This window comes from Phocoena sinus, chromosome 12 (genome assembly GCF_008692025.1).
Source record: "Phocoena sinus isolate mPhoSin1 chromosome 12, mPhoSin1.pri, whole genome shotgun sequence".
NCBI classification, from domain to species: Eukaryota; Metazoa; Chordata; class Mammalia; order Artiodactyla; family Phocoenidae; genus Phocoena; species Phocoena sinus.
In genome coordinates, this window is record NC_045774.1 from 14,698,742 (window position 1) to 14,716,570 (window position 17,829).

At 43.2% G+C, this 17,829-nt stretch overlaps 1 protein-coding gene across 2 annotated transcripts in view; it reads right to left on the reverse strand.

Annotated features, from left to right (window-relative positions):
• The window catches only part of AKAP12 (A-kinase anchoring protein 12), a 100,302-nt gene that overhangs the window by 26,577 nt on the left and 55,896 nt on the right, over positions 1-17,829 (reverse strand). The window lies entirely within an intron of this gene.

Here is a 17,829-nt window from a genome sequence, read left to right on the forward strand (position 1 = left end):
CGCGGCCAAGAATTAAAAGAAAAAGAAAAGAAAAGAAAATGCTAATGAGCACAGACTTGTTGGCTGGCATGGCACGTAGTTGCTCCCTCTGGCCACCAGGGGGCGCTACGCACCCTATCAGGCCTACACCGAGCAAGGTTAAGGCGGCACCGTTTCTGGCAACCAGACCTTGTTACAGAAATCAGTTCAGCCTCCATAGATTGGATTTCCCTCATGTTCTGGCGAACGCCCAGCCTGGCCATACGTCCAAGTGGGAACAGGGAGTGATGCGCCTTGTCCTGAGGCCTGGGAGCTGATTCCCAGAGTGAGCCACTTAGCAGTTTCCTAACCTTTATCTTCCCTAGCTGAAACGTTGCTGGTGTTAATGGTCCCTGTGCAGTCCACAGAGTTAAGGGGTCTGGGCAGCTCCACATTCCTCTCTCTGCCACCCCACCCCCAACCCTCGAGAGTCCTAGCTGTGCAAATCATGGATAAAGCCGACCCTGAAGGCTGCATTTAATGTAGACCACTGTACACTAAATGAGTGGTCTACAGCCTTCCCAAGCGTGTGTATCGGCCTGGGCTACCTCCAGGATCTGACCTCCCAGCTCTGCATCATTTCTCAGCACCAGCAGTTGGGGACCACAGATGGCTATCGTCCGGCACCGCCTGAAATACACATATTCAAGTTCTGGGTGCATCTGTTGATTCTCCCCTTGCTTGGCTGTGCCACCAGCTCCTTTCCTTTCTAAAAAGTCCAAATTCTAACAATAGGACAGGCATCAGCTGTTCGCCTGAGCTGAATGGAAGAAACATCACTAGTTACAAATGCAAGGTCCAGGGCTTCCCTGGTGGCACAGTGGTTAAGAATAGGCCTGCCAAGGCAGGGGACATGGGTTTGAGCCCTGGTCCCGGAAGATCACACGTGCCGCGGAGCAACTAAGCCCGTGCGCCACAACTACTGAGCCTGCGTGCCCAGAGCCTGTGAGCCACAACTACTGAAGCCCGCACACCTAGAGCCCATGCTCCGCAACAAGAGAAGCCACTGCAACGAGAGGACCGCGCACCGCAATGAAGAGTAGCCCCCGCTCGCCGCAACTAGAGAAAGCCCGGGTGCAGCCATGAAGACCCAACGCAGTCAAAGATAAATAAATAAAAAATAAAATTAAAAAACAACAACAACATTTAAAAAGGTAAATGTATCGCTATTCAGCTTTGGTGCATAAACTTTCTGTTTCTTTTCAAGACATTGGTGAAGACAGTGACACAGCCCGTTTGATATTCTTGGAGTGGTGGTTTAAACCAGAAAGCAGAGCAAGGGATCACGTGGCAAGTTGTTGCCTCTCTTAGCAGACAGTCCTCCTTTGACCTCCATCCACCTTGAAGAGTAATCAAGGACAGGGCATGTGGCAGGCTGCCCGATAAGCCGCTGTGTGTCTTGGATTTACAAAGAAAGGTCATCAATCAGGATAAAAGCTGGAGTAAAGATCAGACTTGAGGTCAGTGTACAATGCAGGCAACTTTCTCTGGTTACTACTTTCATTCCCTATTTGCTTGTTTTTGTTACATCAGAATTTTTAGAGGAAGACGTCATCACCCAAAGCAAAAACGACGGGAAAATGTTTACCAATATCATAAATAGGTGGATGAAAAAAAACGTGTTTTCCCAAAACTTCATGGTTCATTCAACAAATATTTACCAAGTTCTTACTCCACGTTAATTATGCTAAGTCCCTAGGGATACAATTGGATACTGTCCTTGACCTCGGGGAGCTCAGTCTTGGGTGGTAGACACACCAAAGGAAGAAGCACGCACGCTCCAGTTTAACCCACCTCAGGTATCATCTCTGCTAGCCTCTGAAAGGATGGGGGATGTGAGGGGATAGCCCTACCTGAGGCCCAGAGGAAGGCAGTCCCACAGAGGGAACAGCATGCGGAAAGGCACGACGGAACACAACGTTTAGGGAATATAAGTGAGTTCTTTATAGCTACAGGCTCAGAGTCTACTTGGGGAGACCAGGAGAAGGGAGGGACAGAGGTGATAACTGGAAATGAGACAAGAAAGATTACATTGGAGGCCAGATTATGAAGGGCTTTGAATAACACCTTAAGAACTTTGTAACAAATAACCCAATTAAAAAATGGATCAGGAATTCCTCAGCGGTCCAGTGGTTAGGACTCAGCACTTTCACTGCCGTGGCCCGGGTTCAATCCCTGGTCAGGGAACTAAGATCCCACAAGCTGTGCAGTGTGGCCAAAAAAAAGAAAGGATGAAGGATCTGAGCTGACGTTCCTCTAAGGTAGATAACACAAATGACTGATGAGCACGTGAAAAGATGCTCAACATCGTGAGCCATTAGGGAAATGCAAATCAAACCCTACAATGAGATATCAATTCACACTCGCTAGGATGGCTGTAATCAGAAAGGCAGACAATATAACAAAGAAAGGAGAAACTGGACCCTCATACATTGGTAGTGGGAAGGTAAAAGGTGCAGCTGCTTTGGAAAACAGTCTGGCAATTCCTCAAAATGTTAAACATAGATTTACCGTGTGACCCAGCAATTCTACTCCTAGATATATACCCAAGAAAAGTGAAAACCTACGTCCACACAAAAACTTGTACAAGAATATTGGTAGCAGCATTATTTATAGCAGGCATAAAAGTAGAAGTAACCCAAATGTCCATCAACTGATGCATGGAAGAATAAAATCTGGTTTATCTTTCCAATGGAACATTATTCAGCAACAAAAAGAAATGGACTATTTATACATGTTATAACATGGAGAACCACTGAAAAAATATTGCTAAGTGAAAGAAGCTAGTCACAAAAGAGCACACAGTCTCATATTATTTAATTCCATTAGAAACAGGCAAATCTATAAAGACATAAAGTGGAGTAGCGGTTACTCAGAACCAAAGAGTTGGAAAGACTGCTAACAGGTAAGGGGGTTCTTTACGAGGAAATGAAAATGTGCTAAAATTGATTGTGGTGATGGTGGTACAATTCTGTGAATATACTAAAAACCACTGACATGTATACTTTTTTTTTTTTTTTTGGCCGCATTGGGTCTTCATTGCTGCATGCAGGCTTTTTCTAGTTGCGGCGAGCAGGGGTTACTCTTCGATGCGGTGCGCAGGCTTCTCATTGTGGTGGCTTCTTTTGTCGTGAAACACGGGCTCCAGGTGCGCAGGCGTCAGTAGTTGTGACACGTGGGCTCAATAGTTGTGGCTTGCAGGCTCATTAGTTGTGGTGCATGGGCTTAGTTGCTCCGCGGCATGTGGGATCTTCCCAGACCAGGGCTTGAACCCGTGTCCCCTGCACTGGCAGGCGGATTCTTAACCACTGTGCCAGCAGGGAAGTCCCAGACATTATACTTTAAATGGATCAATTGCATGGTATGTGACTATTTCATTAAAGCTGTTTTTTTAAGAAAAAAAAAAAAGAATTTTGTATGAGTTCTGGAGGCTGCAGGGAATCATTGGAGGTTTTAGAGTAGAGTTGGTGGCACAAAATTTGAACTGTGATTTAGAAAAAGTAAGCAGGCAGTAATGACAAGGAGGAAGATGCTCTAGAAATAAAATTGATGGAAACCGTGGTGACCAAGGAGGGGAAGGAGTCAAAAGTTACACCACCCACTGTTGGATGCAGGAAGGCAGCAGCAGCCACGTGCATCTCTGAGATCATCAGAATGGTAGGAGGCAGGTGAAGTCAAAGGTCTGGAACCCTGAGGAAGAGGAATCTGAAGAAGGGCTCTGAGAATGAACAGAGATTAGTGGCCATCAAGGAGAAAATGGCATCAGAAGCCCAGAGTGGAGAGGATTAGGAGATGGAAATAGTGGAAACAGTCGGACACAACTCACAAAGTGGTGACTCAGGATGAGAGCTGAGGAAGCCTCGCAGTCAGGAGAGGCTGGACTAGTGGACAAAACGCTGCAATAAAGACAAGGACCAAGACACCAGGATTAGCACTGACACTATGTTCATTAACTTCTTCCAAGGAGGCGTGAGTATTTAACCCAAAAATGAGCAACATCGGGAACTGTTGACTTGGACTCACACCAAATCCAGCCCCCGCCCATCACCCCATCCTTCCGTTTTCTTTTCACCCCAGTTTTACACTCGGAGGAAGATAAACTCAAACCCAGTGAGGTCACTTTTCCTCTGGCTGCAAAGGGCAGGTGAGCTCTAAAGGAGCATCTCTGCACTGTTACCCCTTTAAAATGCTTCAGAGATAATCTCAGGTTGAGTTAGAAGCCGCTGCAAACCAATAACCATGAAGAAGATGAATATCTACACTGAATTAAATGCATTGGGCAGGTTCTCCTGGGCTCAGTGTATTTTCAAGTCTCTGCTGCTCTGCTATGAACACAGACAAATACCAGCTAATTGGATTTTACGGTCCAGTTGAGTTGGACATGTTTGTGTAGACATGGTTATTTTGATTCAAAATCCTCAAGACAAATAATCTGAAGACTAGCTCCTCAAAGGGACTATTGTAATACAATAGAAAAGCTAAGGGGGATTTAAAAGTCACTTAAGATAATTTATCCAAAAAAAAGAAAAAAGAAGAAAAAAAACGAGTCAAGGGGAAAATTATTAAAAAACTCAATCCAAGTAATAAAAGTGACGCAGAATAAGTTTATTTCTCCTCTTACTGAGTTCACATGTTTTTATATTTTTTGCTTTGGCAATTCTGCTTTTATTAGCTATACCAAATGAAAGTATAGATTTATGTATGAAAATTTAACTGCTTGGGACGTATAATGTTTAAAGAACCTAAGTGTCCCAATACTAGGAAAATAGTACATTTAACTCTTCAGTGGACTATCTGGCAAAACAACATGTTTGAAGCAGTTAATGACAAGGAGAAATGCTTACATGGATATAGAAAGACACACACCTCTTTGTTCAGTATATAAACTATATATTCAATAGAATCTTTGCTTTCTAAAATGCATATATATCTGCACATAAGTGAAGGTGAGGAAGAAAAGAGCCCAGAAAGAAGACTAACAAAAGCCAACCACAGTGGAATTATGGGTAATTTCTGCCCTGATAGTCTCCAACACTTTACACATCTTCTACAACAACCTCTGTTACTTTCACGGTTAGAATGCAGGCACCTTTGACATCCAGCTTGGGGTTGCACGGGGTGGTCCAGCACTGCTGGACTTTGAACCTTAGAGCAATACCTCTGATTTTCCATTAAAAATGCAAGGCAGTCTAAACCATGATCAACTCCCGATCATGGAATATATAAATTAGCAAGCAGGTTAAAGTCAAAGTGTGATCTTTTAAAAATTAGGAAATAAGCAAAAAGATGTTTCACTACCAAATTTGGTCAAGTATCTGCATAGATTTCAAATTCTTTCCTGAGTGCTTTGTGTTCAACTCTTCTATTCCTCTTAGGACTCTGAACTCTCATCTTTGGTTTAGTCTAAAGAAGATTCCAAAGTGTTGAGAAACTAATTGTAGTTCTCATTCTTCTAATAGCAATGTGGCCGGGGTAAAATATTCTTTTAAATCTCTGGGCTCTGGGCTTCAACGGACGGGGGAATAAATACACCACCCATGCCAATGTTATTCTGAGGTGCAAATAAAGGTTAGCCTCGGCACTACTGAGTGTATTCTAAAAGCATAATAAATGTTAGATATTGTGCTTACTTTAAACTACACATTCCCCCATGGGGTAAAAATTAGTTCATGGTTCATCTTACTCTTTATATATGAAGCACAGATTTTATATATATATATATACATATATATATGTATATATATATATGTATATATGTGTGTGTGTATGTGCGTGTATATGTATATATATACATACATACATATTTAGATAGATATAGATATTACATAACCTGATATGCAGTATATCTCTTCTATTAAAATATTAGGTGGGGGGCGGGGACCGTTAGGGAAAAAAATGTCTGAAAAGACTCAGTGGGGCAGGGCAGCGGTAACGAAAAGAAGGTTGAGAAATACAGCTTTAAATATAGTTAAGTCTCATTTTAAAAAGTCCTTTGGGGCTTCCCTGGTGGCGCAGTGATTGAGAGTCCGCCTGCCGATGTAGGGTACACGGGTTCGTGCCCCGGTCCGGGAAGATCCCACATGCCGCGGAGCGGCTGGGCCCGTGAGCCATGGCCGCTGAGCCTGCGCGTCCGGAGCCTGTGCTCCGCAACAGGAGAGGCCACAACAGTGAGAGGCCCGTGTACCACAAAAAAAAATTAAAAAAAAAAAAAATTTATTAAAAAGTCCTTTGAAAAATACTTCTGTAAAAAGCAAGAATACCCTTTATCATCAATTTCTCAGAAATGCATCCTAATAAGAGAAGCATCATCTTGCACTAAAAGTAATTAACCTGAGGCTCCCTCTCGATTTTTCAGAAGAGAATGAGACAATCTTTGATTTGCCTGAAGTCTTTCTCAAAAGGAGTGGGAGCGAGGGGCCAGCTGAAGGTTCACACTGGGAAGAAATAATGATAATTACCTACCCAAGACCCACTGACATTCCACAGTTGTCCATCTGAATTGTGATGTGAGCTTGTCAGCAAGCCACATGCAAGGCTTTAAATTTTCTTTCTTTTTTTGGGCGCCCAGCATGACTTGCAGGATGTTAGTTGCCGCCCGGGCAGTGAAAGCGCCAAGTCCTAACCACTGGACTGCCAGGGAATCCCCAACTTTAAATTTTCCGGTAGTCACATTAAAAAGAATAAAAATAAACACTTGAGGTTAATTTTAATATATTTTATCAAACCCAGTATGTCCGGTTACGTCAATAGGTACTCAATAAGAAAAATTATTAGGGAAATATTTTACATTCCTTTTTTGTACTATTTCACATGTAGAACACATCTCAAATAGGATCAGCCACATTCCAAGGGTTCAACAGCCACATATGGCCAGAGCACAACTTCTAAAACTCCAAAAATAACTGAACATCCCTCCTTTATGCTAACTCATTTCCCAATGACAATTCATGTGGGATCTTAGTTCCCCGACCAGGGGTGCAACCTGCACCCCCTGCTCTGGAAGCGCGGAGTCTTAACTACTGGACCGCCAGGGAAGTCCCCTGCAATGACAATTCTAGCCCTGCTTCCATCTCCTTGCCTCCTGGACAGAAACAACCAAGCTATCCAATCACAGAACTGCCCTTACTTCAGCATCCAATCTAGAGATGACTCCTTTGTTTTCTCAGAATCATCCAGCATAAGCCCAAACTCTATAATAAAAGTCCTCCCACCTCCCACATTACTCCATTACTGAGCCACCCATGCCTAGAATCCTCCCTCAGTGCAGCAGAGGCTAAACAAACCTAACTTGGTTTGACTACACATGAGTTCCTGCTGGTCTCTAAGCGGCAAGGAATTAAATTGCCATTGATAGATTTAATTGGTACATCTGTCTCTTTCATTATCTCTTAATTTGAGTGAATATATTCAAATCTATTATTTTCCCAGCAACTTTTACTGTAATCATACACAATGATAAAGTGCTTAAAATGACCTTTTTTTTTTTTACTTAAAAGGTCAGCTAGTATATTTAGACTGGCTTCAAAAATAATTGCAAAGCAAAAATTTACACTTGAAGGAGTAATACATTTATTTAACCTGTAGTCACATGAATTAAAATTTACTTGTAAAGACAACTTTTCTACAAATCTAGAGTGTGATCTTTAAAAGTATATCTTTTTTTAAAGTCAAGGTAGAATTCACTGCCTAGACAAAGAGTAAATTCTGGATGACAGAATTTACTTCTAATCCCTCCAGAAAACATAGTCCTGCTCACCAAAATTTACTGCATAAACTCCAAGGTCATGGGAATTCCCTGGCGGTCCAGTGGTTAGGACTCCCAGCTTTCACTGCTGAGGGCCCAGGTTCAATCTCCCTGGTCGGGGAACTAAGATCCCGCAAGCCACTCAGCACAGTCCAAAAAAAAAAGGAATGAATGTTTAGAACAAAAAAATCAGTTCTTAGAAATTAAAAATATAGTGACAAGATGAAATCTATTCTCGAGGACGTTCTCCAAGAGTAAAGAGATACAAACCAGAGGAAAAAAAAAGTTTTACTTAGAATCATTCTAGAAGTTCTAAAATCTGAACAATAGTAATCTCGGAAAGAGAGCAAAGAAAAAGAGGGAAATGGAAGACATAACTTCCTACAAATGAAGTGCATGAGTTTCTAGATGGAAAGAGGTCACACGAACCCAGCATGTTGAATAAGTGGATTCACATGAAGATCCATCATTGTTAGATCTTCCAAACACGGAGGACAAAAAGGACTCCGTGAGATAATGGGCTACCCAAGGGATTAAGATCAGAATAGCATCAGATGCCAACAGTAATACATTTATCAAGATGACACTGATAGAATCCTACTGTGTTAGAACACTGATCAGAAATTAACACAACTGGGGGAACGGTCGGGGCCAAGACTTGACAAGCGCGAGGAAGACATCACCTTTCCGTACACTGAGCTTTACTAAGTGAGGCCACAGAGCTTGAGAGGAATCCCGGGGGCTCTCTGCAAGAGGCTGCTTAGGGGCGAACCGTGGCTCTGCTAAGGGGACCTTTTCGACCTTCCACTTTATTTACAACTAACAATGACTTGAAAAGTGGGATTTCTCTTATTCTTATCTCTAGCTACTGTTATCACGTAAAGGCTGTCTGCTTATGATCATGCTGGGTGAAGTACCGAAAGGGTGACTAAGGATTCCAGTGTTAGAAATACCAACGTGTATGGGTATTTTCTTCTCCTGTCTTCATTCTATGTGGCAGTAGCTCCTTTAGCAACATCCTTGATAGGGGAACTCCTTTATATACTTCTGAAACAATTTACTTCTCGCCTCCAATCAATTCCTCCAGTACGTAATCCTTCGTTTAACGCAGACTAAGCTGTTCTCGTGTTTTAAAGAGTCTGAGAAATAAACTCTTCTTTAAAAGTGGGAATATTGAAATTAATACCCCGTCATGCTTGGCAAGCTTCCATCAAGCACATCCGTATCTGAAATATATATATCAGCCCTGGCATTTTTCTTTGAATGTGAGACAGCTTGTCTTCTCTGGGGAGGTTCTGCCTAGAAGAGAAAAGATTAAAGGAAAGACACGATAAATGTTTTCAAATACTCAGAGGGCCGCGATGTGGAAAAGGGAGGTGAGTTTGTTCTATGTAGCCCCAGAAGGCAGCACCAGAAGCAGGGAGCAGCTGGAGGAGGCATATTCTCACTCCAGTGGAATAACTGGTTTCCTTTTATGGAGAAACTCCCCAAACCTTCCCGTGTTTAAGCAGAAGAGCCTTCTAAGTGGGGGCAGGAGCCTGGCGTAGACAGCCTCAGACTGCCTTCCCATGGAGGCTTCCTGGTCCCAAACCTGGCTTTCCAGCTGACAATCATAAAGGCAGGTGTCCCGGGCTGAACTGCATCCTCTCCAAATTTGTATGTTGAAGCATTAAGCCCCAGCACATAAGAACGTAGCTGTATTTGGAGAGAAAGTTTCTAAAGAGGTGACTAAGTTAAAATGAGACTGTAAGGGTGGACCCGAATCCACTCTGCCTGGTGCCTTACAGAAGGGGATTAGGACACATAGAGACACCAGGGATGGGCACACACAGAGGAAAGACCAAATTCTGGATGACAGAATTTACTTCTAATCCCTCCAGAAAACATAGTCCTGCTCACCAAAATTTACTGCATAAACTCCAAGGTCATGGGAATTCCCTGGCGGTCCAGTGGTGAGGACACAGTGAGGACACAGAGAGAAGCCGGCATCCACAAGCCAAGAAGAGGCCTCAGAGAAACTAAACCTGAGGGCACCTTGATCTTGGTGAGAAAATAAATTTCCGATATTCAAGCCACCCATTCTGTGATATATTATTATGGCAGCCCGACCAAACTAATACAGCAGGATAACTGCCTGGTACTTGGTGTCAGTCTAAATACTGCATGTCCGGTTTAAGACACATTAAAGCAACCAGTTCATTCAATTAATTCAATCCAGCATATATCAATTTTCACCAAAATAACTAATGCATGCATTGTTAACTGGGGGGCAGGGGGGTCTACTTGATATCACATTGTACCGACACACTAATTACGAAAACAGTTTGTAAAAATTCAAAGTATGGCGCTCAAGAATAAGACTCAATCGATAGGCTAAAAAGTTATAGAACTTAAGCTCAGAGAATACACCTTCCAGAGATATATACAAATATAGATCAGAGGATTTATGTTATCAAAGCATCCTTCCATATAGTATAGGGACATTGTGCTTTAGCATATACATTGCCAGGACCATTTGGGGGTTGCTGTATTAGGTGAAACTGGAGCTGTTTTAAGAACGTCCTTCAGACCTAAATGTCAAAAAGCTGAATTTTTTTTTGGCTGTGCTGTGCAGCACGCGGAATCTTATTTCCCCCAACAGGGATTGAACCCGTATGTCCTGCAGTGGAAGCATGGAGTCTTAACCATTGCACCGCCTGGGAAGTCCCCTAAAGGACTTTTTTAAAATAAATAAAATGCTAAATTTAATGTTTCCTTTCTTGGCTTAGTTACCATTAGAAAACCATTAACTGCCTCGATCCCTCCAAGGGAAAGGGTCTGAATCTTGGTATGTTACTCGGACAAGCTATAGGCCATCTTACCTACACTCCTCAAGTGGGCCAGAGCATCCATCCTATTCATGGGTGCCCTGGAGTAGCCTCAAAATTACAGCCATTTATAGGTAAGTCTTTGCAGTAATTTAAGATTGACTGACAGTCTTTATGGCACTTATCAACATTTTGCACTCATTCTGGGCCAGAACCAACCCCTATTACACGATTCTGATCTCCTCCCATGTAGGCAGAGAAAAACGTTACTTTGTGGCCACATTTATGAAGCTCCTTATCTTTCTTGCATACCTAAATAATTACATATGGAGACATTCTTGAATGTTTTCCCCTCCTGAACTTTTTTTTTTGTTTTAATTTACTTATTTTTGACTGCGTTGGGTCTTCGTTGCTGTGCGCGAGCTTTCTCTAGTTGTGGCGAGCGGGGGCTACTCTTCGTTGCGGCGTGCAGGCTTCTCATCGCGGTGGCTTCTCTTATTGCGGAGCACGGGCTCTAGGTGCGTGAGCTTCAGTAGTTGTGGCACGTGGGCTTCAGTAGTCGTGACTCGCGGGCTCTAGAGCACAGGCTCAGTAGTTGTGGCGCACGGGCTTAGTTGCTCCGTGGCATGTGGGATCTTCCCGGACCAGGGCTCGAACCCATGTCCCCTGCATTGGCAGGCGGATTCTTAACCACTGCGCCACCAGGGAAGCCCCCCTTTTGAATTTTTTGTTCATTAAAGTAAAAACTTCAAATCTAGAAGATGGCTTTTAAGATCAAACTAAAACGAAAAAACGTAAAAGTGTTTTTATAAAAAGCCATAATGAAATTGACAAGTAGATTCCCACCTGCCTAAAGTCACTTGCATATCTTCAACAGTTAATCCATCATTGTTTTTTTTAATGCCTATATTACCAGTACTGCTGATGTGACTGTCACAGAATTTCAGAGACAGACAAGGATGTTCATTTTACAGATGAAAACTGCTGCTCAATGAGATAAAGGGATGTATTCAAGGTCAGACAGAAAACCACTGAGAAAAGCAGTCTCGCCAGTGTTTTACTCTCCTGGAATGAACTGATTATAAAAGGGAGGGAGGATGGATAGAAGTCTTACTCCTTCTTCCTTCACCCACCCCACCCCAAATTTTCAAGTTAGAACAAAAATAAAGGTTCATTGCACTGTCAGACTTAAATAGACTTCAGAGGGAAAAAAGCTCTATATAGCTTGGATGTTAGTTACTGAAAAATAAATCTGTGTTTCTTTAAAGATGAAAGCAGTAGAGTATTTGTACCAGAAATTTGTCAATGACATAACTAATTTCAGAGAAGCATGCTAAAAATATTGCTGTGGAGCAGAGGATTGAATTAAAACCAGTTCCCAGAAAGTGCAGACTGTAGGACTTTTGCCTAAGTTCAAGGCCTATTTTGTGAGTGTTTCAAAACATTACAAAACAGGATACAGCTTGAGAAAATGTCATGTATTAATATTGTATTTGAAGTACCAAAGTGTTGGAAGGGAGACCCCTCTCTGTCTATCCAGCCCTCATATTTGATAGCATCACTGGGCGTTCTTATTTAATTGCAGGCAGGTCAGGGTCTGATTTCATGTTTCCAGGCAACAACACCTGGATAACCAATGGTGGGCACCTGTGAGAGCCCAGCACCGGAAAGTACCAGCTTTGTCAGTGCTGATGCAGCAAAGGAAAGGGAGCCTCGGATACGTCTAGAAAGCTCTGGTATTTACGTAGGGAATGAACTGATATAAAGGGAAAAGCAAACAGATCCTCCTCTCCCATATGAGTGAAAATGTAATATTGTTAACTCTAATTTAAAACTGTGTCTTCACTTATTCAAAATTTTTTTGAGCACTTACTATGTGTCAGACACTGTTCTAGGCTCAGGGGATTCAACACTGAAGCATACAGATCCCACCCCGACCCCCCCATCCCAAGAAATCTCTGCTCTCATGGTTCTTATATTTTAGCAGAGGTGGGAGGTAAGAGACAGGCAGACTGAACGCCAGATGTTGACAACTGATGTAGAGAAAAATAAAGGAGGCACGGAGGGTAGTATTTGTGCAACACACATGTCTTCATGAGAATACTAACAAGGTACCAATTATGTCACAAACTGAAGGAGGAAAGGGATTGACTCATAAAAACATTTCTTCCCAGTTGGGAAAACTGTATCACAGAGAAACAAGTATTTTGGAGGATCATCTTTTAACAGCAACCTAGAGCAGCACTTGGGGTACTCATTCTTCACATAAATTTATTAAATGATCAAAAAGCAAAGAAGAACAACTTTTAACTCCCAAATGGATTTTCTGTAAGGTGACAAGATCCACGGGGAGGGCTGTGATCATATCCCAAAGGCACTGTACACCAGAAGCTGCCAGGTTCAAGCAGCAAATTCAATAAAGGCCAAGACAATGACATTCAGCACTGTCAGAAACATGAAATTAATTCCCCACAGTGCTGCAGACTCAGCTTCTAGATAACTGAGCAACGGATCCTCCATTTTGGTTACTGTATCTGCAGGGAAAATATCAGGATGTAGAAAAGTAGAACCTTGAGAAGGATAAGGAACACACTCTCTTAAAGACTTCTGCTTTAAGTGACAAGATTTTTTTGGCGCGGGGGGGTATTTTTTCTTGGGGGTGAGAGGATGTTTTCCAGGCTCGCCTCCCAGGTCAGAGAAATCACGTGCAGTGATTCACGTGCATAGTTCCTTACGCAGCCTCCGCGCCATTCTGCTCAGCATAGCAAAGCCTGTTCCCCCGGTTTGCCGGCTGATACTCGCGGCCGACCCCAGAGTAGCAAATGCCAAGGGCAGAGTTCTCAGCTGCCGCTTCATCGCTGCTGGTGTAAATGCCCTCACTCGGGGTATGCAAATAGTATAAGGCATATGTGTGCACAAATTCAAAAACCAAGGAGAGGACCACCACCGTGTGTTTATTCTTTCATACAAGCAAATGTGACCTGTGACGGATGGAGAAAACATAACATTCACAGGCTTTACAATGTTTGCTGTAGCTACTCTGCAGAAAGAAAAATCTCAAAGAACCCCCAAAATAACTGTCTTGTAAATGGTACATTCAAATGTACTAAGATCACAGTCACGTGATTAACTCGTATATGGCAATGAGTTCAGTAGGCACTTTAACAAATATGTTATTATCAAAATAAAGAGGTCTTGGGACTTCCCTGGTGGCGCAGTGGTTAAGAATCCACCTGTCAATGCAAGGGACAGGGGTTCAAGCCCTGGTCTGGGAAGATCCCACATGCCGCAAGCAACTAAGCCTGTGCACCACAACTACTGAGCCTGTGCTCTAGAGCCTGCAAGCCACAACTACTGAGCCCACGTGCCACAACTACTGAAGCCCGTGCTCCTAGAGCCCATGCTCCACAACAAGAGGAGTCACCTCAATGAGAAGCCCACGCAACACAATGAAGAGTAGCCCCAGCTCGCCCCAACTCGAGAAAGCCCATGTGCAGCAACGAAGACCCAACGCAGCCAAAAATAAATTAATTAATTTTTTTAAAAAAAGAGGTCTTAAGATGTTTGATTTTGTAATCCTTAATTTCCCCATCTGTTTGGAAAGAAAATAATCTGCCCAACAGATACTAAGACTGAATCAAAAAAAGAAAAATCTAAAAGTTTTAATTTGCAAAAATTTGAAATCTAAAGTTGGACCCGGACTGAGATATAATGTTTTAAAAATCATTCTTGCTCAGGCACCCATAGAAACTCATAGAAAACCATATAAACGATAAACTATAGAACAAATGACAATCTGGGTTGGGAGGGGTCTTCTTTTTCTTTAATCTTTCCAGCAGAAGAGATTAAAATCAGCAGAAGCAGATTTTCCACAAAACAAACGGCACTTCGTGCGGCCCCTGTGAGTGCTAGGCGTGGCATGGCTGGATAGAACCTTCTGGTTCGGAAAAGGCTGTATAGTGATAAATGCTAAATCGCCTAAAAAGAGCTCAGAAAAAAGGGACTAACTCCAAAAAAAGGGACTAACTCCAAAAAAAGGGACTAACTAACTCCAAGGCTAAAGTAATTTGTTGTGAATTTTTTTTTTCATTTTAATAAATATTTGTTTTCATGCCTGACTGTATACTCTGTAAAAGATGGCCCCTGAAATTATATAATCTTCAAGCTCCCTCCAGAACACACACACACACACACACACGTGTGTGTATATCTATATCATCTATATCTATATATATATGTGTGTGTGTATATATCTATACATATATATAGATATATATGTGTGTGTGTGTGTATCTGAACCCTACTGCATAGTTTTGAAAATATTTAGTAAGCAGATCCCTTTTTCTATCATTTAAAGAAAGTTTACAAGGAAACAGGATTTCATTTTCATTATAGGAAGAGGACTGGTTCTGAATTACCAGGATTTCTGGTTTCAGAAAGAGAGTAAGTCAAGGTAGAAGCACATTTTGCATATTCTACATTTGTCTAAATATTGTCTGTCACTTTATTTATTTATTTTTTTCTTTTGCGGTACACGGGCCTCTCACCGTTGTGGCCTCTTCCGTTGCACAGCACAGGCTCCGGACGCGCAGGCTCAGTGGCCATGGCTCACGGGCCCAGCCGCTCCGCGGCATGTGGCATCTTCCCTGACCGGGGCACGAACCCGTGTCCACTGCATCGGCAGGCAGACTCCCAACCACTGCGCCATCAGGGAAGCCCTGTCTGTCACTTTAAATTAAAACCCCTTGAGCAGGAATGCCCCTCATTTGTAGTTTTCTCCCATCCAACGATCCGCCTATGGCAGGACCAAATTCCACTGCCGGCCAATCCTCCTAGGGACCAGGGTGGCTCAGGTCTTTCCTTACTGAAGTGGGCAAGAGTAGAAACCAAGGCCCACCAAATCCTACAAATAAGCATCACATACCAAATTATGCCTTCATTTACATTACAGTAAGCCGCCATGTAGGACACGGATTCCTGAAAATACATAAAATCTAACCACAGGTTATCACCTATGTCAAAATAAAAGCATGAAAAAATACTGTTTAATAATTTAACATAGAGAATTTTCTGCATTTGCATTGCAGACAAAATAGGAAAAGAAAAAATAATAAAAACAAGAAACACCCTAACAAGCCAAAGCAATAACAGTTCTGCTCAAAACAGTAAAAGCTCATCCCAAAGGCAGAGCCTCCGGAAATGCCTCTGGCGGGGATGGGGTGGCCTCTGCAGCCCTGGGCCACACGGGGGTCCTTTCTAGGCCCGCAGGCCTTTTCAGGATCTTGTGAAGGACAAGGTATATTAATCACCACTCTTCCTGCAAGAGGCATCTGTATTTGCTCAGACCCCCAAGGCCATGGTAGGCTCAGGGAGACAATGGAATAATCACAGGGTGGGAACAGAATCACTTTCCGTAAAAATCAGTGTTTAAACACATGGCTGAAAAGTGAAAGAAATTACATCTGGACTAAAGGAAGATAGCCAGCGGATCTCCAGTAAACAGGCCACAGATTAGACAGGATTTTCACGCTACCTAGGATTGTATGGAAACAAGGGCATCACTGAAGCCCCTCCCTTCTCTTATCAACACTCCACACCAGATCAGATGAAAAGGCCTGGCCCGACACTCCCTTGGGGGTATATTTCAGTGATCCCACATCGCCAAAATACTTCCTGAAGCCACTCGCCTTTCAGAAGAGCCCTCCAACCCAGCGCACTTTCCCTTCTGGGTTTTCATTCTACCCCTTGCTCAGAAGATGCCATCCCAGTGGGCAAGCCTGTGGATGTGGCCCGCACAGCGGGTGAGAGCTCGTGCTTGGAAATCTGCTGATCTGGGTTTGAATCGAGATAGGACCTGTCTCACCGGGTTACTGCCATACTGCACAAAAGGCACAGTTCCAGGACCCATAATAAAAGCTTGTGAAGTGTTGGCTGTTCTTATTCTCCTCCCTTCCGGCTGGCAGCCCCTGTCCCAACAAATCTAAACCTAACCTCCCCTCAGTCCCCAGACCTTATCCCACACCCTGACCTCAAACGAGGACTCCTCCAGAACTCTGAGCAGCTCTCATCTCTTGCAAAATTCATTAGGTAATCAACACGTTGCCTTGTCTTAACTTTTTTTTTTTTTTTTTTTGGCCACGCGGCATGTGGGATCAAACCGACCGGGGATCAAACCCGTGCCCCCTGCATTGGAAGCCTCGAGTCTTAACCACTGGACCACCAGGGAAGTCCCCCTTAGTTTCATCTTAGGGAGCCTTCCATAGACTAGCTTGTCTCCCCTGGTGGACCGTTTCTTAGCTTTCTTCACCCTCCCCAAAGCACAGGGCACGGTGGCTTGCCCATCCATGGAAGGCTCCAAATCGGCTGTGGCTTGATTTGATTCAAAAGTTATCATGGGAAGGACAGAGCGTGGGACTCTGGAATTTGAGTTGGGGCCGTTCCAATTACTTTGGTAGAAATTATTTGAAACTCTCGTACTGGGTCGTGCAGCTCCTCTTTCTGTGAGGCTGTATGTATTTCTAGCTTTATATGGTGCCTGTGGTGCTATAGAAAGATCAGGATTCCCACCAACTTCAAAAGCAGCCCCCTGCTTGCAGCAGCTCCACAGGGGCATTGAACACGAGGAGAAACAGGTTCCACATGTTAGAAGAATCTCATCTCACCGAGGCAATGGCCAGCCTCCTTTCACAAGACTTTCCCTTCATCTGTCTTATTCATATTACATGTAAGCGTGAGTTCACTTATGGAAAATGATCATTCTGTGCCTCTTCAACAGCAGTGGCTAAATGATTCCTTTATGACTAAATGGAACAACGAGACAAGAAACAGGAAGGTTCTTCTCCAACACGTGGCCTTCGCAAGAGACCTACTTGTCAAGGTGCTTGATTCTGACCCCCAGGTGTGGTCCCCAGCCCCTCCACGGGCTGAAACCAAACCAGTGATAGCATGGTCACAGATTTGCTTTCCAATAAACACCTCTTGAGGACCTCTGGGCTCAAGAGCTATAACACATGCGCGTATCATAGTTTGGGCAAAGAGGTATGCACCTTGAAATGTACACTACCAGAAAAATCTTCGCAAGGCCAGTAGGCTACTCTAGAGTGAGAGATACTGACTCTGAAAGCAGCCAAGACTTAAGCATTTCCAACAAGAATTCACGTTCGACATCAGACAAGTAGTTGGAATAAGGCAACAATAACAACAACAAAAAGATCATGAAGTTTCAGGCAAGGATGCCTAAGAAAAAGGAAAAATAACTTC